General features: G+C 42.3%; 1 protein-coding gene across 1 annotated transcript in view; it reads left to right on the forward strand.

Moving 5' to 3' along the window:
• The window catches only part of KLHL4 (kelch like family member 4), a 187,280-nt gene that overhangs the window by 939 nt on the left and 158,456 nt on the right, over positions 1-27,885 (forward strand). The window lies entirely within an intron of this gene.

A 27,885-nucleotide genomic window follows, 5' to 3' on the forward strand; every position in this document is an offset into this window, starting at 1 on the left:
CGCCCCCGACGTAGGGAACGGTAGACGTATTTCACTCGCGGGAGCCTCGCGTTCTCGGCAAACTAGATAGCCCTGGTGATGCCCCTGAGCAGCCGTAGGGACTTTGCGAGTTACACCAACTTTGCCAAAAGATTTCCTATTGGAAAGCTCGTTATTGGCTCCTTTGCCTCCTGCCTCTTATTAAGTATGTGCGCCTCCCACCTGCAAAGGGAACTTTGCCGAGCTTCTCCGAGCCCGCTTCCCTCTCAGGTGTCTCACCTACGGGCCCGGGCCGGAAAAAATCAACTCCCCCAGCAGGCAATGAAGTGCTCCTCGCTTACAGCCAGGGCATGTGGGAGCAGGAAGCAGGGCAGGGCAGCTGTTTCTGAACTTAACGGCCAACTGAGGGGCCAAGGGAGGCCCGCGCGACCGCTTACCTTTCATTGCCTAGCCTTGAGCTTCGCCAACGCTATTCGGGGGAACGAAAAAGGAGAGCCTGGCAGCTCCGCCTCGGAAAAATGAGTCAATCGGCTTTCTTTTCCCTTTGAAAATGGGAGGTGTGTCTCCCCCCCCCCCCAATGCATCTTCAGGTCCGGGGAAAGATTTTGGTAACAGAAATAAATATGGAGCTGCTCTAGGCAAAGAAGTGATTTTTCATGCCATTTCCTAATTATGTAACAGTTCTAGCACGATTTTGTAAGTCATGCTCTGGTGGTGGAATTGCCTGGGGGGGGGCGGCTATATGCATCCCTGTATAAGCCAGGAGGGGAAAGGTGGTTGTCCTGAGCCCTGCCAAGTCAAGTCTCCCCCCTCCCCACCCAATTCGGACCCTTTGCCAGCGTTTGTGGTCTCTCCATGCGCCACCAACTCCATAGTGAAAGCCACATCAAGGCATGGCTCCACGCAAACCAGCCCTGGGCTGAAGGAGGAAATGGTCATGAAAAAGAGGCTAAATAGAGACTTCTGGGAGGTGGAGCTCCTCTGTGGATGAACTATTTCCATAGAGATGGATGCTCAAAATCCCTGGAGGTCAGTCCAAGACATCTAGAGGTAACAGGCGGCTGGAGAGGAGACCTTTGAACTAGAAAGAGCCTCCTTGGCGTCCCACCTGGGCAGCGTATTAGCTGTGGGAGCCAGGCAAGTTCTCTCCTTCTCAGGGCTCTTGGCAAGTCTCTAAGCCTTGAGGTTTCTATGGAGGTGACAGGAGGGAATTTCTCGTATGTGGTTACAATCTCAGATCCAGGCCCCATCATGGAGGGCACATGCAATACCTATCAGATTTGCTCACCTGCTTTTGTGGCTAGCAGGCTGCCAGGACGGTGGGCTCACATGATGCCAGTTCCAAATGGCACTCCCCACAACCATGGAAAAATCTGCTCAATCCTCAAGCTGGGGAGACGGTGCTTTTCCTCTGTCTCTACTGCTTTACCTATTTGTCACCTCCTGACACAGTTCTGTGAAGATCCCTGAATTGATTTGTCAGCATTTGGGTTGGCGTGGGAAGAGACTGCTGGATATTATGCCAAGCGTCCCCTGTGTGCAGAGTAGTTTGAAACGAGTGTTTTCTGATTCTTTGTAGCGTGGTTTGTGTGCTGAACATGAGATAGCATCCAGCAGGAGTCCTTTGCCCCGAGTTCATGCCTATGCTTTTGGATAACTACATTTCAATGTAATGGCTTCCTTCGTAATCCTATGCATTTTATTTTATATATTTCAAAACACTATTCTGAGAAGGGAATTTGCATTTAGAAAGTGCCTTGTGTGTGCCTAGCCCTGTGCTAAGTCCTTTACAAGTATAATCTCAGGGGCATCTAGGTAGCACAGGGATGGAACACCAGGCCTGGAGTCAAAAAGACCTGGGTTCAAATCTGGCCTCAGATACTTCTTAGATGTATGACCCTGGGCAAGTCACTTAATCCAGATTGCCTAGACTTCACACACCCTTCTGTCTTAGAATTGATAACTGAGGCCAAAGTTTAATACACACACATGTATATATGTATGTATATATGTATATAATCTCATTATCATCCCCATTTTACAGTTAAGGAAATTAAGGCAGGAAGAGCATGACTTGGGTCACACAGCTAGTGTTTAAGACCAGATTTAAACTCAGGTTCTCCTGAATCTAGGCCCTAGGTGCACTATTCACTGCACCACCTAGCTGCCTCTTGAAGGGATCTGTAGATTTTGCCAGTCTACCAAAGCCATATCACAAAAAAAAAAGGTTTAGAATTCCGTTTGTAGAGTTATATGTCGTTAATTGTGCTGCATTTTTGGAAGGAAGTCAACAATGTTGTCTTTGAGAAGGGAAATAAATACAGGAAAGAATAGCAAGCTAGGCCTTGAGGTCATAGGGCTTCTGAGACAAGAGGAGGAGGTAAACTGAAGGACATTAGAGGTCATTTAGTTCACTTCTCTCATTTTATGGAGGACGAAACAGAGGGCGAGAGAGGTTAAATGACTTGCCCAGTGTCACACAGTCAGTACATATCTGAGGCTGGATTTGAACTCAGGCCTTCCCGACAACATGTTTGACATTCAATCCCCTTGGGCACACTTTACCACATTCCCTTAGATAAGACACTCTCGTGTGCCGTATAGACTTTCCTCAAATATTCCATGGGAGAGTCAGAAGTAGAGAAATGGACACAGATGATTAGCGTGTTGGATTTGAAGAACATCACAGAAACAGATCAAAAGAAATGGAGGCAAAATCAAATTGAAGTTAAATCAACGGGTATGGCCAGGAACAGGTATAACCTAGGCGGTACCGAAAAAACAAAAAATCGAATGCCTCTCTCTTCCTGTGAACTGAAAATGGCTGGATCTTTTGTGTTTCTAAACAGCCATGTGCTGACTTTTCTCATCTATGGTATCAGAACAAATACATTTGGCATCACAGACACTAACTCATTCCAATGCCAATACTCTTAGTCTCAAACTTCTGTTTCGTTTGCTTTTCTCTGACCTACTGACTCACTGAGGCCAAATCAGTCTCCTGTTCAGTGGCTTCCTCTTTTCCAAAATTTACCTTGAGCAGTGATGGGCAAACCTTTTAAAGAGGGGCCAAAGGAAAGGAAATGCTCCTCTGTCAGTCTGTTTCTAAAGCAACTCTTTCCAAGTTTCATTGTATTGTATCCTACTCGTTGTATTCATCAGATTAGGAATAATGTCCCTTCCCCCAGATAGAATGTTTCAGGGGGCTGCATCTGGCCCTTGGGCAGTAGTTTGCCCATCACGGCCCTACAGTGTTGCCAGTAATCGGGGCAAATATTTCAATAACATCCTGTTTCTCACCTAACAATCAACAGAAAGTAATGTATTTATCACGCATGAGACATCTGCAAACCTTAATGCCCTACATAGATTTATGTTATTATCTGTGTGTGTGTGTGCGTGCGTGCGTGTGTATGTATGAAAAGTTTGGATTCCAGAATGTGACTGCTATGAAAAAAAAATATGTTGGCCTAAAAAACCCCTAAGCACCTCTTCATTGTCTGTGTGGATCCTCTACACTGCAGAGGGTCCTCGCTGGGCGCCAGCTGAATCAGGACCTTGGAGCTACTTCTCAGTAGGGAACGTTAGTGATGGAGGTTTAGTCCAGTTGTGTTAGAAAGCTGGAAAGCCACCAACAACCTGTCAGCTGGACAATCATCTGCAATTTGACTGACACAGTGCCAGCTTCAACATGGGCCATGGTTCCCTCTTCACCCACGAGCCCTTGTGCTTGTGTTCTGAAGCCTCTCTACTAGTGAAAAGGGATGATATGGCGAAGTTCGGAGTCCAAGGAAAGTGGGGGTTCACTGCTGCTGTTTACCAAGGGGGCAGACCTTAGCGCTGCCCAGTATCCTCTTCTATTTGCTCTTAACCCTGGATACCTCTCTAGAACTCACTGATTAATTAGCCAGGTCAGCCAGCTAATTCAGAAAATATACCCCGGCCTCCTGACTAATTAATTTGTTGACTGATTAATTGATGAGCTATAGGGGAGCATTCAGGGTTAACTGTTTCTAGAAGAGGATTGTGCCAGCTGATGGAGCTGAAGGAAGTACAGCCCTCAGTAGGAACTGCCCTGAGGTTACAAATGTAGACTGTAGGATCCTGGACCAGGGAGATGAACTCTAAAACTTCCCAGTCCAAAATCGGGTGTTCCTTGCTTCTCTCAATCCCAGCACGAGCCTTTCTGTAGTGTGGAATCTTCTGGGGTGATATTTATTCCTGGGGGGGAGGGACATGCTTTATTACACACGGGGAAATTATTTTTATTAATTAATATTAATAATTAATCAATAATACATTAATATTATTGCCCATAACACGATTGAGTATTCTTAGTCCCAAAGAGGAAATAGATCACGAAGGTGTCCCCATCAACAAACATTCTTTTCTGGGTGGGGAAAGGAGTTTTAGGCAAACACAGAGAAGAACTCCTCCCGTCCCAGACCTAGGCTGTGTAGCTTGGCCCACACATTATTTCAGCTAGAGAGCCCTGAAAGGACCCAAGGCACCTTTGGGGAAGCGCTGCCTCATTGCTCTGTGCTTGCTACTTGTATGATGAGAGCTGCAATACCCATTGGCAAAAATCTTGGCAGTCACAGGCCTTCCCGAACTCTGTGGGGAACTCCCCGAAGCAGGGTCATTGTTCTCTTACAGAGCTGGGCAGACACCCACACTTAGAAAAGAATATGAGAATAGAGAGAATAATGGTCTTAAAGAGGGAAATCAAAGAGGCCGTCACTCTCATATTTGGAAATGCAGATAATTCCTTAGACCTTGACCCCCTCCTCAAGGCGATACCGTTTTTGAGTTCCATTTCTGGGTCTCTAGAAAATCGAAGACCAGCCCACTATCAGGATGGGGTAACGGGAATGAATTATTTAAATTTGAAAAGGCAACTAACATATCCACAATAAGTTATTCATCTACTCAGGACTGATTATGCATAAAATAAACTAATCAGTCTAAGAGAATTTGCCACAGCTATCTCTACTCTCCAAAAAACAACACATTATTTGCAAAATCATCAAAGCACACAATGCTTCCCAAACAACCATGTTGCCTGGTTGACTAAAACCCACCATATAGTCTCTGAATGGTCCTTTTCTGATCCTTTAGTGCTCGAAAATCCATCCTACTTGGGTAAGGGTGGGAGTCTATCGAGCAAATAAATCAAATTGCCTCACCTTACCTTAAGTAGGTAAGTAGATGCTATGCCCTAACATATTTCTCAGATGAGAACACACTTCAGTTGATCGTTTGGTATGAATATAGGTATGGTAATAAGTCTGTCTGGACTGCCTGGAGGACTTGGCCATGCACTCTGAACCTGCATGGCACCATTAAGCTAGATGAAATCAGAGAAAGAAGAGAGATGGAGGGAGGAAATCTCCTCAGCCTCCTCCATCCTCACTCTGACCAGAGGACCTTGTGAGCTCTGAGGGGGTTGAAGGATTTTGGATTTTTCCCTTTTCCTGTTGATGCCCTAGCATCATCCCTGGGAAAGAAGCAGATTGTGGCAACGTCTACACTAGAAGCCAAGAAAAGGCTGGATGTGAGGAGTAAAGGCAAAGTCAAGGTTCCACAAGGTTCCCAGGAGGAAAACTATACTAAATATCCTCTTATATCTAAGGGGAATATACTGAAGACTCTTGAAAAAGAAATTTTAGGAGCTGTGAGTTACCCTTTTATCACATGTGCTCTCTAAGCTTAACTTCCCTTTCTCTTAGACTCTGTATTTGCTAGTAGTAGCAGGTGACAGAGTTTGGGAAAGGGAATGTTTTTCATCAACAGTTCTTACTGCACCACCTTAGTAAATAACTCATTCTGAAATTGAATTAAGACTAATTTATATCCACTGATAATCATAGAAGGAGAACACACTACTGGGGGCTCATGATCTGTAATTTTAGAAAGGGACATCTCAAGCTACCCCTCGACTCTGAGAGGTCAAATAGCACATGAATTCTGGGGATCCTACATGCCAGTGAGAATGGTCTTTTCCCTCTCCCACTGAACCCTCCTACGCTGTGTTCAATTGGAAGAAGAAGCCCAGAGCTTATATGTGCTATGCTTGTTTAGAGCAAATTTAAAGGATCTGTTATTTTTGCAAATGAAATTCTTGGCTATGTGCAAACCAAAGCCAAATGAGGAGCAGGGCCCAAACTAGCCTACTAGCTGCCTCAAATGGTAGCTGAAAAGAACATGTATGTAGGAGATATATTTACATATACATATCTATGTGGTAGAGGATTCATTAGTGAATCATGCCTCAGCTTGGAGACGTTATGCAGAACTTATGGTTCTCCATATATATTAAGGAGATAGCTAGGTGGCTTAGTGAGGAGATCTCTGGGCCTGGAATCAAGAAGGCCCGAGTTCAAATCTGCTCTCAGATACTCAGATACTCTCAGATACTCCCAGTTACCCTGGGAAAGTCACTTAACCTTTGTTTGCTTAATCCACTGGAGAAGGAAATGGCAAACCACTTCCATATCTTTGCCAAGAGAACCCCATACAGGCTCACAAAGACTTGGACACGACTCAACAAAAATATATATTGTCAGGGAAAATAACGAATTTGTAGTCAAATGTTTCCCAAATTGTACTTTTGTCCAAAATATTTTTCTTCATCCTGCCTGTCCTCAACTTCTATATAGTAAGAGGCAGAGCTCAATTTGGGATGACTCCATGTTCCATCAAACTGAGAGGTAACAGGGGGAAGGAGGGTCACACACCAGCTCTTGTTATTGTACTCCCAGCTTCATGGCAGCAAAGAAACACCGAACTGTACAAAACATCCTCCAAACATTATTTCCCAAGGGAGGTCAGTTGGGCCATGTTTCAAATGCTCTTACTTTTAACTATGTGCCCCGGTTGGATTCCCAGGTTAAAGTAACTCCTTCTGTACTCGAAGTGGTCAGGAACACCAACTATTCATTTTACAAACCAAGCTAGTACATTTCCTACCATGCTGACTATTTTTAGCATTCACCACTTTATGACAAATTTGTTCCCGTTGACAAGGATGGGCTTTAAGCATTAGATAGAGAAGGGAGCCACTCGTGTGTGTCATTTGGGGGAGAAAGGGAAGGGTCTTCTGCTCCAATGTATCTGCCTCTTCTCCGTTGGTTCCATTTGGAGTTCTATCACTAGAGATGAATTACTTGATCAGGCTTATAGATGAAATACATTTATGAATTTCAGAGGATATAAGGAGCACCTTGTTATCATGGTCATTATATTCGTGGGGAGGGTTAAACCGTTACGCTGGTCATTCAAACCTGGCCATCGATTAGCTTAGTAGGCAGCAACGATGCCCAGTTAAGTGACTTGCTCTGTCACAGCTAGTAAGTATACGAGGCCAGATTTGAACTTAGTACTGATTCTAGTATGTTGTTTATAATAGACAAAAACCAAGTTATGCATAGCGGATACATGGTTTCCTAGTCAATTTTCTTTTCTTCCTCTTTGCATATGGAAAAATGTGAACTTATTGATGTTTATCAAAGGTCATAATTAAAGAATAGAAAAAAATGTTTAAAAAAAGCACTTAGTCCCACTCCATCTCCCCCTTTTTAGAGGTAAAGTAAGTGAGGCTCAAAAAAGTGAAGCCATGTAACTATTATCACATGGCAAGTGACTGGCAGGATCAGAGCTGGATTCCTAACTCTTAAGACCAACGCTCTTTCCGTGACTTCTTGATGCTGCTTGAACTGTAAAGATCCTTTGTGAAATACTGAGTAACTGCTTTGTTGGACGCAGGAGGTCTAAGTGGACCTCTGATCTAGCCTTCTCATTCAACTGAGGCAACTTCATTGCCAAGCTTATGACTAATCTGAGCCAGAGTAGTAAGTACATTTATGGAAATAATGCCAGGGAGCAGCTCTAGTTGAGAAGATTGTGTTCGTTAGTTATGAAGTAATTAAAAGTCTAATGCTATGAAAAAGGGCTTAGTGTTATAGTATAAGAACGAAAATAAGATCCTTAGTCACTCTGGCTTTACTTTAGCTACAGTATCAAACAATAGGCAGAATCAGGTAGAAATCATTATTAAATAGTTTTGCCTGCATCTGGTGGGGCAAACGGGATGGCATCAGCTCCAAGGTTTCCTATTGGATCAGAAGACATTCGAAGGGTTATCACCCCTCTGTGCCTCTCACTCTAACCAGGTTTTCCAAGGGACATGAGTCCAAAGCACAATGAACCATGCCGTGCTGCCTCTGGTGAGTCATAAGTCTATAGCACTCTTTTAAAGGTATAGACGGCGCTTCCCTCATAGCGTAAATGGAATTACGGCATGGGAAGATTGAAACTTAATCTTCATGTAAAGGTCCAGTGAAACCAGGTTACCTTGTAAACACAAATCGTCATCGTATGGTGGCCAAATTGCTTCTGTGTCTCACAATATTTTGAATAGCAAGAGGGCCAGCAAGAATGAATTGAATTAATATCCACTGACTAAGATCTTTATAACAGTGGGGGCTGTGTGAGAAATCATAGATCCAGAAGATTTTGGAGATGAAAAGCATGTGGGACACTACCTTGTCCAAAGCTTTGATTTTACAGATGAAGAAACTGAGGCCCAGAGCTCAGAGATACTTCATACTTTGCAAAGCTAAGATTAGAAATCAGGTCTTGTGACTCGGACCCAGTGCTTTTTCTACTAGCAAACGCTTTACTCAGGATAATGACTTTCACTGGCAGATCTGAACAAATGATATATGTAAAAGGTTTTATATCAATGGTGATATGTAAATGTAAGCTATTATCATGACCACAATTTTAGACTAACTCCTCAAGGCTAGGGGCCATCTTTTGCCTTTCTTTGCTTCTTTTGTGCTTGGCACAGTGCCTGGCACATAGTAGGTGTTTATGAAATGTTTGTTGACCGACTGACATACTTTGCAATGATTTAAAAAAATTCTTGTAAATCAATCCATATTTTTAAAAACATAGAAATTAAGCCACTGGGGTATAAAAAAAAAAGAGTTCAGGTGCTCAGCAGTGAAGGTAGTGTTAGCTCAGGTAAGAAATATAGAGCTAAATATTAGGAAATAAGGCAAAGCAAAAACCGAAAAAAATAATTAGGAAATAAGCCAAAGCCAACTAAGAGGAGTAGGTAGTAGTTAATGGCTCCAAAGAAGTATAGAACAGAGAAAAGACAGGTAAGGAAAGATAAAACAAGAAAGATTAGCTGGTTTTATTCTTTTGTTTTGAATGGGGTTAACCACCTTGAATGCTTGTCTTTTAGTTTGTAGGAGATTTCTGTTCTGTAGGTAATGTGTGTATGTGTGTAAAATGAAAAAAAAAAGCCATGTGTAAAGTTAATTTTTTTATGTATATCTCGTAGCTGACAAAGCCTACACATTTCTTGTGTCTACTCCAAGTGAAGCAAAGAGCAGTGAAACAATTATATAGACAAAACTCAGTACAAAGAAAACTGGAAATATTTTTTTCAATTATCTGGATATTTTAAATAAAATTGATGTGTTAGATTTCAATTATCAGTATAACTGCCTTGATCACTGGCAATAATTTATGCCTGCTTTAAACACAATTTTAAAAAATAAAACCCTTACCTTCCAATCAAAAATTGATTGGAGTCAATACTGTGTATTGGTTCCAAGGCAGAAGAGTGGTAAGGTTAGGCAATGGGGGCCAAGCAACTTGCCCAGGGTCACACAGCTAGGAAGTGTCTAAGGCCAGATTTGAACCCAGAACCTCCCGTCTCTAGGCCTGGCTCTCAATCCGCTGAGCTACCCAGCTGCCCCTTTACTACAATTTTTGATTGCCACATTCAAGGCTTTTCACATCTCAGTTTGTAACTGTCAACCCAGATACCCTCATGGATATGAAGGAAGACACTATGAATGCATGACTTTATGCTAGTTTCATATACTGAGTAGATGGCATTAGGTTGGAGAATTAGTCTCAAAGAGTTTCCATGTTCTATTTTAAAAAGAATTCTCCAAAGGCATGAGGAAATGAATAATAAAGTTTTTTTTTAAACCATATACAATTCTTGTTTTGAAACCATTCTCTGATTTTCTATAATTCAGCTTTTAAATGAATATTGTTGGTATTGATCTGATTCATAATAATCTATTCAAAATTTGGGTTCATCCAAATGGAGGCAAAACTAGACTTTGTGTTTAAATCTTGAACTAAGACTTCTTTTTTCTCTGGGGTCTCTGCTGCCTCACACACTGCCTCACAGAAGAGAAGCCAAAGCCCTCACTCTAAGTCTGTGTTATCTGTGAAAACTTCCATTCAATGCAATCATGTTGAGCCATGTATTCAGAGAATGAATCCATCACTGATCTAGAGCTAGAAGGGATCTTAGAAGCCATCTCGTCTGAGCCCCTCTTTTTACAGAAGAGGAAACTGAGGTTTCAAAGAAGTGAAGTGACTTGTTCAAGATCATACGTGTCAGATGAAGTATTTAAACCCACATCCTTGGGCTATAGAGCAAGGGCCCCTCCCACTGTACAGGGACACTCTAATATAAAGCTCTTTCACTAGACAATTGGAAATGGAAGCCCTAATTTATGGTTTCCTTTCAGTGAGGAACTTGGTTCAAATGACCATGATCGTACATTACTAACTTTTACCATTCTTACTAACATTTACATTACATTCGAAAAATTAAGGACCATTTAATAGTACATTATCTCATGTGAGATGCACGATACAACCCTGAGAGGTAAACACTACATATGCCTCATTTTTTAGTTGGCAAAACCGAAACTTAGAAATTCAGAGACTTGTCTGTGACCGCACACCTAGCAAATGGAGAAGAGATTTTTGAGGCAGGGGCTTTCTTGACTTTATGTCCAGCACTTTTCCATTACCCTGTGATGCTCCGAATCAGAATGAAGTATAATAGTGTGCTGAAATCTTAATGCCAATAGGATTTGTAATTGAAGGACAAACTAAATATTTTTAATCATCCTGCGAGCTAATATGAATTGGAAGCAAACAAATTTTCTAAACTATTGAACTAGAGCAGAAATGCAAATACAAAATGTTTCAGTTGTCAAGTCCCTGTTTCTAGATAGAATTTTTAGTTCTAGTTTGGCCCAACGTCCCCACGGAGATAGGGCCCAAATGGGTCATTTAGAAACTGGAGCCCATTTGGAGATTGGTGGCAAGAGACGGTATCTGTAACTTCACAAAAGTCATGGTTTAAGACTGTGTTATTCTGTCATTTTCTTTAATTTTAGACTCATTTCCCATCCTGATCTACTTAAGTGAAGCCAACTGAAAAATCAAATTTTGGCTTGATCAACTTTGTGGGGTTTGAGATGAGATTATTAATAGTGCTTTCCATTTCAGAATGATTTGGAAAATATTAATAATTCATCATAACCGAGGATGCAAGAACGGCGTTTTAAATTTAGAAGTCTTCAAAATGGATGGAATTGGCATCCAAACCCAGCTTGTGAAGTTTGAGTTTGTTTACAGAGGTCCCTCCATAGCTTCCTGTTTAAAAAGCTAACGGAAACAAAATAAGTACTCGAAAAGTTCCTTACACTTCAATTACCTAGAACAAAGCAATACTTGGATGTTTAAACAATAAGGTCTTATTAAAACATTTAGATTAGGGGAAAACATTCATTACTACTGAGAGCTACATAAAGGAACTTCTAGCTAAATTTTCTTATCTACTTCACCTGTAACTCCTGTACAGCCATAGGCTGGGAAAGTAGGGCAATTTTCAGATTCTTGACCATCTCTTCCTTTCCTTCAGTCTCAGAGAAAGGAGCCTCTTGTACGTACATCAATCATCTCCTTTTTCTCTTTTGGTTTTTAGTCATTTCCTCTCTACTGGCTCTTTCCCTCTCAACCTTCAAAAATGGTGAGGCCTCATTTCTTCTTCTTTTTTAAAATTTTTATTTATTTATTTTTTTAACCCTTAACTTCTGTGTATTGGCCCCTAGGCGGAAGAGTGGTAAGGGTGGGCAATGGAGGTCAAGTGACTTACCCAGGGTCACCCAGCTGGGAAGTGTCTGAGGCCAGATTTGAACCTAGGACCTCCCGTCTCTAGGCCTGACTCTCAATCCACTGAGCTACCCAGCTGCTCCCCCCCCCCCCCCCCGCCAATATCTCTTGCCACAATCTTTAATCCTCTGTTCTATAACCACTCCCATTCAGGCACTCAACTCTTCTTAGATTACTATAAGATCTTCCCAACTGGCCTTCTGGCCTCCAATCTACCACTGACTACAAATCCCTACTGCACTGCTTAAATCGTGCCATTTTCCCACTCAAAGACTTCCAGAAGTTCTCCATTCCCTACCTTTCAAATAAAATATCAGTTCCTGATTCTGATATTCAAGGTTCTCCATAATTTTGCTCTACAATCTAAGAGCACTTTTCCAGATTTCTATCCTTTTGTATTAATCCTCTTCATATCCTCTGTCCTCCGGTCAGTGGGACAATGCTGTACTACTTATTCATCATATTTTCTCTCATTTCTTCCCAATCAATGCTGATCCTCTCCCTATGCCTGCAATGGACATACTTCACTCTGACCCCTCCTCCCCGTAAGGTTTCTATCTATTGAATTCTTTGCTTCTTTCAGAGTCACCTGAAATACCATCTACTCCCCTTACTAACTCTCCACACTCCAAGTGATCTCTCCTTTCTCCAGTTCTTTATTGTATTTTAGAGAGACTTCTCCTTTGCACTTATTTCCCTCTCCCCTTTCTCACAGTTTGTATGTACATATACGTCTCTTTCTCTAATAGATTATTAACTCTTTGGGAACAACGTAATTTTGGAACCTGGACTACTGTGGGCCATGAAGCAGCGGGCAGACCTTACACACCTGAGCACTGAAAAAAGGTGGAGAGCACCGAAGACAAACTTTTAGGATTTTCCCATTTTTTCTCATACTTGCCCTAATGAAATATACATTTTTCATATTCAGAGGCAGGCTTGTCCGCGTTGATCGCTGTGAGAGTATTTGCTTATGCAGGAGAAATCAAATGATATATGGTTATACTGTTGAAATGTAAATGTAAAAATATCGATCTGCTTTGTGACCACAGTTACTACGGATGGTCTAGACTAGAGCATCAACAGTAGCTCCCAGTTGCCTCTAGGATAACGTAGAAACTCCCCAAAGGCTTAGCATTTAAAGCCTTTCACAATTGTGGTCCAACCGACCTCGCTAGCCTTTGTTTCACACGAATTCCCATCATACACTCTGTCTTTGAGCCAAAACTGGGCCATGGGCTGTTCCCTAAATCTCCCCGTTTCATCTCGTGCTCCTATGCATTTGCACAAGCTGTTCCTCCTGCCTTGGAATGTAATACTTTCTCATCCATGTTCTTCGTAATCCTTCTCTTCCTTTAAGGCTGCTCTGGAGACACTTCCCTGATCTCCCCAGTAGTTCAGACTCTCTTCTTCCTCAAATTTTCTCAATGCCCTTGGTTCGATCTCTCCTTTAGGCCAGTGGAAGGTCCTCAGCTCTTGTTTTATACAGTATGAACCAATGCTTGGCACAGCCACTTCAAAATGTCACAGAGAGTAAGGAAAAAGGCCTCCACCATTTGTATCCCTGCTTATGAAACTCATCAGACAAAATGCTCCCCTTGCCCAATTTCAAATGCATCTCATCCGAAAACATCAGGATCTCAGCTGGCTGATGTCTTGCTACTCTCCCCCAAATCTATTTAGTGAATGTATGTCTTTTAGATCAGCTATTTCTACCGGCTGGGAATTATGACACCCTGTTTTTCTCTTGATTTTCAACCATGGCCCTCGCAGCCCCACTGCCTATGTGGCATATATTTTAAGCATTAACGTAAACTAAAAATATTTTCATATTAATTTTTAAATGAGCTCAAGGTGGTACCAAGAAGGGCAAACACTGGACTTTCAACAGTGAAAGTAGCACATAAATCTAGTGCTACTTAGATGAAAACATTTCTGAAATCAATACTGGTGGCACACAAAGCATGAGGGCTGTGTTCATGTATTTCAACTAGATAAAGAGAAACTAAGACACAAGAAACAAGACCTATGAGGTTAAGAGCCCAAACATTTGCAATGAGAAGGATTCAGGGCAATTGGGTTTTTTTTGGTAATTATTTTAAGTCCTTGCCTTCCATCTTGGAATCAATACTATGTATTGGTTCCAAGGTAGAAGAGTGGTAAGGGTTAGGCAGTGGGGGTTAGGAAGTTTCTGAGGCCAGATTTGAACCCAGGACCACCTGTCTCCCTTGGCTCTCATTCCATTGAGCCACCTAGCTGCCCCCAAGGGCAACTTTAAAAAAATAATTTCTCTAAGAAGTGCCAAATCCCTGTCACATTGGGAAAACCAATTAAAATTTCAGATCCTACTTGTGACTTTTACATGGAGGGTATTGATTTTGACCATCCAGAGACTCAGACTCATTTGTGATCCACTGACCGAGCTTCGGGGCATATTAATCAATAACCATTTATTATACACTTCCTATGGGCCAGGTACTGTGCTAAGGGCTAGGGATGCAACAAAAGGCCCCCAAACAGGGGCAGCTGGGTAGCTCAGTGGATTGAGAGCTAGGCCTAGAGACTGGAGGTCCTAGGTTCAAACCCGGCCTCGGCCACTTCCAGCTGTGTGACCCTGGGCAAGTCACTTGACCCCCATTGCCCACCCTTACCACTCTTCCACCTATGAGAAAATACACCGAAGTACAAGGGTTTTAAAACAAAGGCCCCCAAACAATCTCTGCCAGCAAGGAGTTTACATTCTCTTAAGCGAATGATGCTCTAGCATTTGAGAGGACGGAGAAAGGCCTCCTGCAGAAAAAGATGGGCACTGCTGGAGAGACTATGTGTACCGATGAGGCAATGAAGAGGTGGACTTGGGTCCTTTCAAAAGAAAAGTCAGCAGGCCTCTGGCATTTTGGGTCTATTTAAGCACTGCTAAGAATACCCAACCTTTAGAAAGAAAGACATATGTTTAGATGAAAGCATCAAGTACCCACAGATTACAGCAAAATTCTCAATGTGTGTCTGTTTACTATGAAGCTCTGCTAGCTATTCTGAGAATCTTACTATATACTCTATGGCGGCTGTATCTCTAGGGGGCCGGAAATAGGATAATATGCTTCAAGCTGGAACGTGCTTGAGGGGGTCGTCTAGACTCGCCGCTTCACTTTATAGGTAAGAAACTTGGAGTTGATAGAGGCTAACCGAGCTGCCCTAGGATGCCCAGAGAGTAAATGGCACTGGGATTCCAAACCCAGTTTTCCTTCCGTTGCACAATGCTGCTATCAGTAGACGTGTCATTTTGGTCTTATAGCCATAAGAAAAGAACTGAGCAGCATTATTTTTAGCTTTTCGCTGTTTACAGTTGATCCTTTCATTCATTTTACAAACACTTAACGGACTTTTACAGTAAGGGGAGCCCCGTCTGGGGCAGGTAGATGGAATTCTCTCTTGGACGGCTCCTTTCCTTGTGTGGGCAGAGCAAAATCTCCCGCCATGCCCCTTCTCCTCCCACTGAGAATGATTTTTTTCTCTACTCACCACACACACAATTCTACTCTATGGAGAGGAGTTTCTGGGCCTGTATGAAGGGAAAAGGGGGGAGGGGAGATTGCCCTGAAGCCACTGTCTATGAGGCAGCTTCACTCCTATTTCTATTCCTACATCATTTAAAATTGTTTATTCATAGCTCAGGCATTTGTCTAGGGCACAGGGGTTCCCAAACTTTTTTGGCCTCCCGCCTCCTTTCCAGAAAAAATATTCCTTAGCCCCCTGGAAATTAATTTTTTTTAATTTTAATAGCAATTAATAGGAAAGATAAATGCACCTGTGGCCATCACCACTTCCCTTGATCACTGCAGCACCCACCAGGGGGCAGTAGCGCCCACTTTGGGAATCACTGGTCTAGGGTAAAAACCAGGCCACCCTTTTATCCTGATTGGGAAGAGAAGGAGCTAAGGAGGGCAATGCATTCCAGACATGGGGAATAGTCAATACAAAGGCACAGAGGCTGGAAATGGAGAGCTGTGTATAAGGAACAAACAGAAGGCCAATTTGACTGGAGAGCAAAGTATCAAGTAGGGAGAAATATATAGACAGTTCTTGCTTTATGTAAGTGGACCATTCTGCAGACCTCTATATAAAGCAAGTTTTACATAATGTGGATTTGGCAGGAGGGAGGGAAGCGGGAAGGGGGCCACACACCAGTGGAAGAAGGGAGCCTCACGTTGTTCAAGAACATGTAGATACCGTGACAGTGAGAGGAACACACAAGACTGGGGACAGACATCAAGTGAGTCTCAAGTGAGGATGGATAGAAAGAACATAGCCAGGGCTAGGAGGAAGGAAAAGGTTTCCTCTCTCGGGGACAAAGGTCTCAATCCAGGTCCCTATCTGGTGGAGGGGTGGCCATCTCTGTGTCACCCTTTCACTTACAGGGTTTGGGGGTGGGGGTGGGCAGGGTGGAAGACCCTTGAGCAAGGGGCAGGAGCAGAGAGAGCACAGTACTGTACAATAAAGTTAACGCAGATATTTTGTTGAAATGCAGATTTCCTTCAGACTGCTTTAAGTAGAATTCATGTAAAGGGAGAACTGTCTGTACAACGAGGCTGGAAAACGTTTGGGGTCACGTTATGAAGTGTTTTTGTTGTGGCTGTCATTAATGGTTTTATAAGCTAAACAGAGAAATGTCTATTTTATCTTAGAGGCAAGAAGGAGTCAGTCGCTTTATGTATGAAGCTCTTCCTGATCTCCCAGCTGCTAGTGCCCCCCCTCTCTCCCTAACAACCCTGTATCTGTACTGCTATATTTCTATTGATTCTGTACCTAAATAGATGTCGTTTTGTCTTTCCTGTTAGAATGTGAGCTCCTCGAGAGTAGGGATTGTTTCACTCTTTGAATTCCCAGAACCCAGCCCAGAAGATGGCTACCATCTTAAATAAGTGCTTGCCAATTCTCTGTTGGCAACAGAGAGCCAGTGGTGGTTTTTGAGCAGGGGAGTAACCCACTCCAGAAACAATTCTTCCCTTGAGCCTCCTGCATTTTAATTTGTCAGCGTGTTGCTAAAGTCCTGCCAAGGTCCTAGAAAGAACTACCAGCTTTCAACATGAAATCTCTATTAGGATCTTTGCAGATAGGTTTTCCCTGACGCCGAGTGATACGTGCAACTTTCACGTTGAGGAGAATTGTCAATTTGTTTCATGTAGGCTGCTCTGCTGAGTGGATTAAAATCTTTCAAAGATGTATTGATGTTTTAGCTTTCAAGGCACAGCCACCTAACCATCCTTGGCCGACTCTCTCCGGGACACATATTCCCCAAATACAAAATATAGTAGTTAGTGGGATGAAGTGAAAGCTGATTACTATTCATGATTCTCGGCAAAACTGAAAAAACGGGAAAGAGAGCAAATGCAGGCCATGCAATCTGCTATGTTTGCTAGGACTCTCCGAGTTGAGGGTTGGTGAGAGGGGGCCAGGGATCTTGAGAGTTAATTGAGAGGTAAAGTCGGTGACAGGAAGGAGCCGTATCATTTCTAACTGACCACATCCTTTCCAAATCTGACCAGAGTGAAGAAGATGGATTTGTAGGTCATCAATTTACTAAGTAATTTTTTTTCAATTTTGAGGACTACACGAGATGAGAAATTAATCATATTAATAAAGGAGAAGACAGTTTTAGTATACTTATGCTGATTACAATTGATTTTTGATTCAAGGATATAATACTTTAATTGCCAGATGCTGGGAGGAGGGAGGGAGTGCCCATTGAGCCAGCAAAGGCTCTTTGGCATATAGAACCCCATTAATCACCGGCTCCTGACATGATTCATTTCCACACGCAGAGAAATCACGACGTACACTCCACGTGTCTGCGAGAGAAGTCATCATGTGCAGAACTGGCATGCTGGCCAGGAGCAGGCAATGGAATTCCTGGACCCATCAGGGTGACAAAGAAATCACAAAGCAAAATGATAACACAAATGATTCATTTGAACTTAATTTTGTCGGGCCAAGAAGGAAGTCCATTTTCGGTGGCATCGAGACTGTTTGGGTTCAATCAGTAAAGCATACAAACTCAGAAACCATGTGGCCATCATTAGCTACCCATTGTTAGGGCCAACCTCGGCTCCTTAGGCTTCTACTTCAAAGGTTAGGCAGTGCTCATTAAGAAAACAGCGAATGTAGTCACTCAGTATGCTGATTGGCACATCCACCTGGCACTGCATTTCTGGTCCCTCTTTCCAAATTCAATTAGTTTGTCTTTGCCTTTCTCTCTCATTTTTCCTTCCCTCCCGGGTTCCTCTCTTCCCTCCCGATGTATTTTCTTTGCTTTGAGAATATGGATGGAACAGACCTTTGAAAGGCATCTCGAAACAGCCCTACCTAGGCTAGGGTGCCCAGGGCTTTACTCTAGGGTGCTGGCTTTCGAGGATGCTCACAGCACTTGGCAATTCTTTGACAACTCAGAAACACCAGTACTTAGGATGCAGCTAGCAAGAATAATTTATTAAAATGGGAATCTACCAGATGACATTTGCTTCCTTACCTCCCCCATCCATCTGCCCCTACCCCGTGGCCTCTCCAGGATGCTTTTCATGCTGCTAGCCTCAGATGGAAAACTCGATAGTCATATCTCTTTATATACAAAGCTTGGCAGGGAGAGAGCGGGAGAGGGGGAGATCATTTCCACACAATTGGGTCTGCAAACTGGAAAAAGATGAAGAAATAAAGATCCTTTCCCTATAACCTGTAACTCCGATAAAGATATTAAATATGCTAAATAGTTTGCCTTTCATACGAACTAAGCCAGCCTTAATAACAAAGCAAAGCAAGACTGATGGTACTCGGCATACTTCTTGCAATTTATCAAGGGATTCTAATCACCATTTTAAGTATCAGAGATGGATGTGAACATTCTGTAGAAGAACAGAACAAATGTACATGGGGAGTCATTTTTGGAACCATTGCATATTCCAAGGCAATGGAGGCTTGTGTTGCCTAAAAATGATTTTTTATAAAAGTATTAAGTCTTCTCTTGGTTAACTTCTACATCTAATGATGATGCCTGTTTTGGTGTGAAGGTTCTATGTTCATCTTATGGTTCTTGTAGCTGTTGGTAGAAAGCATAGGGGTCAAACGCATCTAAGATTTGAATTCGAGGGGTTCAAGAGTACTTGAAATAGTTGTGGCATTTAAATCTAGTGACCCGCCTTCTCAGACATGGCTAATTGAAAACATCAAAATAATGAGTACCATAGAGACATAAAGAGAGATCACCACATGCATTTGGCCTCAAGTAAGCATCAAGCAAAATGTTTTTAAGCATTGGCTACCCAAGAGTAGACTGTCCACTTTAGGCATTCTCCATGGCTTTTGTTGTTGTTGTTCGGTTGTTTCAGTCATGTCTCATTCTTCCAGACCCCATTTGGGGTCTTCTTGGCAGAGACACTGGAGCGGTTTGCCATTTCCTTCTCTAGCTCATTTTACAGATGAGGAAACTGAGGCAAACAGGGTTAAGTGACTGGCCCAGGGTCACATAGCTAGTAAGTGTCTCAGGCCAGATTTGAACTCATGAAGTTGAGTCTTCCTCACTTCGAGTCCAGTGCTCTATCCACTGTGCCACTTAGGTACCCTCTTTCTATGACTACTTAGACTTGAGAGTTAGAAGAGACCATAGAGCAGTGGTGGTGAACTTTTTGTTTTTTATTTTAATATTTTTTAAATATTTAATATAATTTTATTCTTTAAAAATCTTTTTCTATGGTTACATGATTCATGTTCTCTCCCTCCCCTCTTCCCTCCCCTGTCCCAGTGCTGACAAGCAATTCCGCTGGATTATACATGTATTATCACTCAAAACCTATTTCCATATTATTCATTTTTGTAATAGAGTAATCTTTTAAACACCAAAGCCCCAAATTATATACTCATATGAACAAGTGATAAATCATATGTTTTTTCTTCAGTAGTTCTATTCCCACAGTTCTTTCTCTTGATGTGGATGGTTAGCACTCTTTCCCATAAGTTCTTCAGGATTGTCCTGGATCATTGCATTGCTATTAATAGCAAGGTCTATTATATTTGATCATCCCACAATGTTTCAGTTACTGTGTATAATGTTCTCTTGGTTCTGCTCATTTCACTCTGCATCAGTTCATGGAAGTCTTTCTAGATCTTATAGAAATCAAGCAGTTCATCATTCCTTTAGCACAATAGTATTCCATCACCATCATATGCCACAATTTGTTCAGCCATTCCCCAAAAGAAGGACAACCCTTCATTTTCCAATTTTTTTTGCTACTGCAAAAAGTACAGCTCTAAATATTTTTGTACAAACAAGTCTATTCCCATTTTTTTACCTCTTTGGGGTACAAACCTAGTAGTGGTAGAGCTGGATCAAAGGACATACATTCTTTTAAAACTCTTTGTTGCATAATTCCAAATTGGGTGGCAAACAGAGACCAAGTACCCAAACTATAACTCTCAGCCACATCATGTGAGTCTCCCTGCTTTATTCCAGACAGGGGAGGAAGGAAGTGCTCCCATTGGGCTACTGGGCAGAGGGGCAGATGATAGGAGAAATGTCCTCAAGTGTGCATAGAGAGGGGGAAGAGAGCAGCCCCCTCTGGCAGGCTCTGGCATGTGTGCCATAGGTTCATCAACACAGCCTTAAAAGATCTTCTCCCCAATTTTAATGACGCAGATTGGAGAAGAGACTAAGAAGTGTTTACTCATAGAGGGGACATCTTGTAATACAAATAAATTACTGTTTTGAACCATGTATGCCCTCTTGTCCCTGTCCTTAGTACGGATCACCAAGAGCCGACTATGGTCATAAAACAGATGGACTGATGTTGTAGAAGAGAGGAAGCTCATGACTGATATTAAGAAAGCTATTGAAGAATCACTTGCATGATTCTTAGAAAATCTAACCTTAGATTTGCCTGAAATAATTAAAACCCATATCCTGTTGGTCTGTTCTTGGTGATAATAAACAGCTGGGTTTGAATAACAATCCCTATCCATGGAGCTGTAGACTCTCATTAATGTGATTCTGCAATTTTTCAAACAAAATTACTGACACTGGAATAATTTAACATCTCCTTTTTCTGTTTTCATATCTTTCGGTTAGTCTTTTAGCTCCTTCCTAAGTCTACCACGGCCACCACCAAATGCCCTGTACCAGGAAGGACTTACTTGCTCATGGATTTGACTGACTAAAAAAATGAGCTCCCCAAATCGGGATTCTCAGGTGCTACTCAAAAGGGTAAGGTCCATGTAACTGGAATAAGACAGCAGGAGCAAAAGGATTTTTGCAAACCAGCTGGTGCTATTTCCGCTCCAGGCAAACAATAAGCACCACCCTGAGGCTGCAATTATTCCCATTTACTATTCTTGACACAGCAGGGAAATGCAGAGGTGTATGAGAATGAGAAGCATTTCCATGGGACAGGAAGCGAGGCTCTACCAGAGTTGGTGCCAAACTCTACCAAGTACCAAGGCACGCGCACGAAAAGATGGAAAAAACTATCCATTTACTCTCTGGTCATTCTGTTGACAATGCCAAAACACGCCTCTTCAGACAGCATGAGACGATGACAATTTGTTTTACATACGTGGCCATGGATCGTTCATTTAGAGTCCTGGAGGTCATCTGGTCCAACTAGCTCATTTTGTGGAGGAAGAAAAGTTTTGATCTGTCCAAAGCCACGCTAACTAGAGAAGGAGCAGAGCGGAGTGGAGATTCGAACCCGAATCTCCCTTAAAGGCGGAAAGGGACTCCGAGGGTATTGACTTCAACCTCATTTTCCAGGAGAGGAAACTAAAGTTCAGAATAGTTACGTGTTGTCTCTTATGGGCACACGACTACTAAGGAGTGTCGAGGCTTCTAATTACATGTGTTTTCATTGGGGATCACAAGGTTGTGGGATTCTGGGCATCTCGTTTAACCTCTCTCAGATTCAGTTTTCTCATTGCAAAACGAGGAGAATGTCATCTACGTTGTTGTGGAAGTTAAATGAGAAAATCGTATAGTAGTTTGCAAACTTTAAAATGTGATATAAATGTCGGCTATTTTTAATATTATACTTCCCCAGAGCCCCCACAGACTCTATCCAGGCTGACAGAGACTAGGCTCAATTCTGAAGGCCCCAATCAGGAAGGCAGGAAGGAAAACAGGAAGGAAGGAAGGATTCGATGATTTATTAGGCACCCACTATGTGCCAGGCACCGAGTTAAGAGCTTTTTTATTTTTGTGTGTGTAATTTTACCCGTATTATCTCATTGGATGCAAGTGCTTTGTTTTTTCTTTCTCTCCCTAGTGTTTAGGCTGAAATTAAAACATACTTTGGGGGCTAATGATAAAGTAAAGCAATTCCCTTCCTATTAAGCCTGACTATCTGAGTAAGTCTCGATGATGGTGGGGGAGGAGGGAGGTTGACAAGGTCCAGGTCTCTTGCCTCCCCTAAGTCATAGATCCTCCTTCCTGTGCCTCCACTTAAGGGGGACATGGAGGTGATCTTTCTCCCAAAGCGGCACAGTGCTTAAGTAAATCCCTTTCTCCGTCTCACAGGCATATGCAACAAATGTCATTAGGGAGTATGCCGAGGAAATTTAATTTTAATTTTAAATTTTTTAAACTCGTAACTTCCGTGTATTGGCTCCAAGGCAGAAGAGTGGTAAGGGTGGGCCATGGGGGTCAAGTGACTTGCCCAGGGTCACCCAGCTGAGAAGTGTCTGAGGCCATATTTGAACCCAGGACCTCCCGTCTCTAGGCCTGGCTCTCAATCCACTGAGCTACCCAGCTGCCCCTGAAATTTTATTTCTTAAAAGGTGGACATTTATAAAATTTTCAATCATAAAGAAAAGTGTTTTCATTCAAATGAAAGAAAATAAAATTTAACTAAACTTTTAAAACTAAACTTTACTGAAAATACAAATTAAAAAATAAGCTATAAAATACCCCAATTTTGATACCTGCCTGGGCACCACTGGCACATGTATGCATGCCTATGTTCTAGCTAAAAGATCTAGGACTGAGCGCTCAGATGGAGGAACTCTCAAACTTGGGATCCTTCACAAGATCATGACCAGGCTGGGGTTGTCCAAGAAATTTCCTTTTTTTTTTTTTTGCTGCCAGAAGGCTAAATTCTTGAGTCATGCTGCCTAGGAAATCAACATCCCTACTTGCACAGGAAATGGAGGTTCAGGAATATTACCCGTAACGTGCCTTCTCTCTGACCACATGGGAAAGCACGTGTTTCGGCCAGGCCATGTGATTCTACAGAAGCTAGGTGGGTTACTGCAGTGGCCTCCCATACCGTTTCTCAGGCTGGAAAAGTCCATTCTCAGGACTCTTTTTCTAGGCTATAAGCTAGTATATGTACCAGTTACTACTGTCTCAGGGCAGCCATCTCCATTGCCTCCCTTACATTCCCTCCTACCAGGACTGGGTCCACTTGGTTGCATGCTAATAGTTTTTTTGTTTTGTTTTGTTTTGTTTTGTTTGGAGGCAGCTAGGTGGCTTGGTGGATAATGCATATTGGGCCTGAAATCAGGAAGACCCGAGTTCAAATTTGGACTCAGACGCTGGCTATGTGACCCTGGGCAAGTCACTTAACCTCTGCTTGGAAAAGGGAATAGCAAACCAGTACAGTACCTTTGCAAAGAAAACCCAATGGGCAGTAGGATCCACAAGGTCTCAGAGTCAGACATAACTGAATATCAGTTTATTTTCTGAACATTGGAAGGTGAAAAGAAGTCCAAGCAAATTAGTCAGTCTATCAGCTAGGTCAGTGATGGGCAAACTTTTGAAAGAGGGGCCCAAAGGAAAGGAAATGCTCCTCCATCAGTCTGTTTCTAAGGCGACTCTTTCCAAGTTTCATTGTATTGTATCCTACTCGCTGTATTCGTCAGATTAGGAATAATGGCGCAGGGCTGGACAGAACATTTCAGGGGGCCGCATCTGGCCCGCCGGCAGTAGATTGCCCATCACTGAGCTAGGTAGATATGACTCCTTCAACAATTCCTTCCTCCAGATCGGTGATTCCCAAAGTGGGTGCCACTGCCCCCTGGTGGGTGCTGCAGCGATCCAGGGAGGGCGGTGATGGCCACAGGTGCATTTATCTTTCCTATTAATTGCTATTAAAATTAAAAAAAAATAATGTCCAGGGGGCTAAGTAATATTTTTTTTCTGGAAAGGGGGGGGGCGGTAGGCCAAAAAAGTTTGGGAACCACTGCTCCAGATCATCAGCCGGTCATTCATTCTGGAGGCGATTCTAGTCCTGAACCAATCATGGAAAGATGCCCCTCTGATTGTTTTCAATCTTGGGCTCATTGTGTGTAATTTCATCAAGTTACCTGGGAAGCTTCCTAAATTGACCAGGGACTTCCTCAAGCAATCCTTCCTGCACAAACATTAGTGAAGGTAGCTTTATTTCCTAAGACAACGAAGATGGTAACACAAAAAGATTTAGGATTTTATTAGTTTGGAAAACTCCTGGTACCAGAAATCTCTAAAGCACCCTCACAACCAGTTCAGGGCTTAGTAGCTAAATCCTAAGAAATTGCCTGTAGCATGGGGAGGCCATAAAGGCAGTGAGTAAAAAGGTCACATTTCAAGGCCAGGCTTCCTGACTCTGAGCCCAGCACTCTAGCCACTATCTCAGAGAGCAAATTACTTCTAATTGATCAAATTAAATATAATAAGGGTCTGGTGGAAATTGTCCAACTGTAGGTATATACCAAGCTTTCAAATCTATGATTAGAGAAAATAAAAGGCTGTGGATGCTTGCTTTTTCTTTTGGTCCACATCTGTGAATGCAGAGAGTGCATACAGTAACTTGTCTTTAACTTGTCAAAGGCAAGATTTGAACTCTGACCCTCTGAGTAGTTGCATTTATCCATGTCGATGTGGTCTTGACACTGTGGGACCCTAGGCAAGTCACTTAGCCCCATTTTCCTTGGTTTTCTCATCTGTAAAATGAGCTAGAAAAGGAAATGGTCAACCATTCCAGGATCTTAGCCAAGAAAACCCCAAATAGGGTCACAGAAAGTGAAATCCAACTGAAATGACTGAAGAAAAGTATCCTGTTGGGCAAAGAAAAAGCCCAAGTTGGTTCCAAGTAAGGTTTCCAGAGGAGGAGACAGCTTAAGACAGTGCTACTCCCCAGACTCCCTTCTTGAGTGAACAAAGCTTTGGCCACAGGTTCCAGACAACCGAGACTCGGAGAGGGGCAGACTCCCTTTAAAAGAACCAACTGGCCCCATAATGGAGAATTACCAGGGCCTCCTTGAGATGACTCCCAAAGCTGTTGGACCCATTCAAATATCACTGTTTTGTCAAAGTATTCCAGATTTATAGGACCATAAGTTTCAAACTGAAAGGGACCACAGATTTAGCAGTAAAAGGAACCCTAGGTAGTACAAGTTAAAACCCTGTCTCAGCCTCTTGCTAGCTATATAACTCTAGGAAACTTAACCTGGCAGACTCAGTTTCCTCACCTGTAGAATGGGGACTCTAGATTTGCAGGGTTGTTATAAGGATCAAATAAGGCAAATAAGACAAACCTTAACATACTTTATGTCAGATATTACTATCATCACCATCATCCTTATTCTTATCTAGTCAATCCCTCAGGTCAAATGATTTATCTGAGGTCACACAGTGGCAAGATTTGAGAATCAAAAGCAAGTCCAGACCCTGGAGTGGGAGCCACATGTGGGGAACTCTTGGGAGAACTACATAGCAAGAAAGTTCCAATGATAGAGTCAGAGTCATGATGTTGACATTGTGAAGGTCCTCAATTGAGGACCTTGAGAGGTGGAGGATATGGAGGAATCTTATAGCAAACCATTTATAATGTTTTCCTTGTTTTCCATTTTGTGTTCTTTCTGCAAATGAAATGCTGAGCCCATTGGGCTTTTGAGAATGAGCTAAGCAATAATCTGGAATACTTTGACAAAACAGCGATATTTGAATGGGTCCAACAGCTTTGGGAGTCATTTCAAGGAGGCCCTGGTAATTCTCCATTATGGGGCCAGTTGGTTCTTTTATTTTTTATTTTTAATAATTTTTATTTTTTAGAAAAGTTATCATGGTTACATAGTTCATGCTCTTACTTTCCCCTCCACCCCCCGCCATAGCCGATGCACGTTTCCACTGGTTTTAACATTTAACATCGATCAAGACCTATTTCCAAATTGTTGATAGTTGCATTGGTGTGGTAGTTTTGAGTCTACATCCCCAGTCATGTCCACCTCAACCCATGTGTTCAAGCAGTTGCTTTTCTTCTGTTTCCACTCCTGCAGTTCTTCCTCTGAATGTGGGTAGCATCTTTTCCATAAATCCCTCAGAATTGTCCTGGGTCATTGCATTGCTGCTAGTACAGACGTTCATTACATTCGATTTTTACCACAGTGTATCCGTCTCTGTGTACAATGTTCTTCTGGCTCTGCTCTTTTCACTCTGCATCAATTCCTGGAGGTCTTCAGTTGTTTCTTTTAAAGGGAGTCTGCTCCTCTCTGAGTTTCAGTTGTCTGGAACCTGTGGCCAAAGTTTTGTTCACTCAAGAAGGGAGTCTGCATAGTAGCACTGTCTTAAGCTGTCTCCTCCTCTGGAAACCTTACTTGGAACCAATTTGGGCTTTTTTTTTTGCTCAACAGTATACTTTTCTTCAGTCATTTCAGCTGGATTAGGGAGTGGAACAGAAGTATCTGAGCCAACAAGCAAAAAAATAGCCCCCAAACACGTACTTGCCCATTCCTGACCTAGGAAGTTCAGTGGAAAGATTTTAGAGCCCAGTTTTAATGCCCTTTCTCTCTTTGGGCACCAGTCTGTTGGGAGCTTTCAAGTCATTGCGAATAAATATTTCCAGGTATTTCCTGTTGTGGCAGTTTGCATCTGAGCACTGAAACAAGCTGCGCCAAAATGTAAGTCGCAACAACACCTTGGTGAGTCCTGGAGATCAAGTGAGAAGCATAGGAACCTTAGAAGCCCCACCTCAAATTAGTTCTATTTTCGGAATCAGGAATACTAAGGTGTGCTGGGATCTTTGGATGACAAGATTTGAATTCCACCCGAGACAATCATTACTTGGATGATCTTTGGACAAGTTACTTCCATTTGGGCCTCAGTTTCCTTCTCTGTAAAATGAAGAGATTGCATCAGATCATCTCTAAGCTTTAAATGTATGCTTCTTTATTGAAAAATATGAAAATGGTTTCCCCATATTTCTTTAAAGTACAATTTCTGCCTAAACGAAGGCAGATTAATTAATTCTTAAATGATTTGATTGTCACACTCAAAATCAGCTTCATAGATGTACAGAGATATGGCAAGAGAAAGCTCTTACCTGTATTTTTTTTGGTAACTAATTTCTGAGTATTTACCTGAGGTTGATAAATCAATAGAAATAACAGAGTTGTTCATGCTGTTTTTTTCGCTGATAATTACTTAATTTTGAAACCCCAGCTGAGAGGCCCTTGAAAACTAATGGACTATTACGTTCTCTTTATGCTTAATCCATTTGCATCCAAAGTATTTACAAGGCTTCCCTTATTCCCTGTGATCAATGCAAAGCCATTAGTGGATTACACTGCAGGCTCTAAAACACACAACAAACAAGATATAGATTATTGGGCCGAGTTCTGCACATACATCCTGAAGCCGGAATATAGCCAATTTAGAGAACTCGAACAGATTTTCCGAGTTAGATTCCGTTTGTGAAAATCTGACAAAGCATCACTGATAGAATTCACCAGAAGAGCTAGGCTATACTCCTCAGTCCCAAAGAGCTATACCTTCAATAAGAAAGTAGACCCAGGAAACAACACTTTCGACAACATTTCTCTCTCTCTCTCTCTCTCTCTCTCTCTCTCTCTCTCTCTCTCTCTCTCTCTCTCTCTCTCTCTTTCTCTCTGTCT

This window comes from Gracilinanus agilis, chromosome X (assembly GCF_016433145.1).
Source record: "Gracilinanus agilis isolate LMUSP501 chromosome X, AgileGrace, whole genome shotgun sequence".
NCBI classification, from domain to species: Eukaryota; Metazoa; Chordata; class Mammalia; order Didelphimorphia; family Didelphidae; genus Gracilinanus; species Gracilinanus agilis.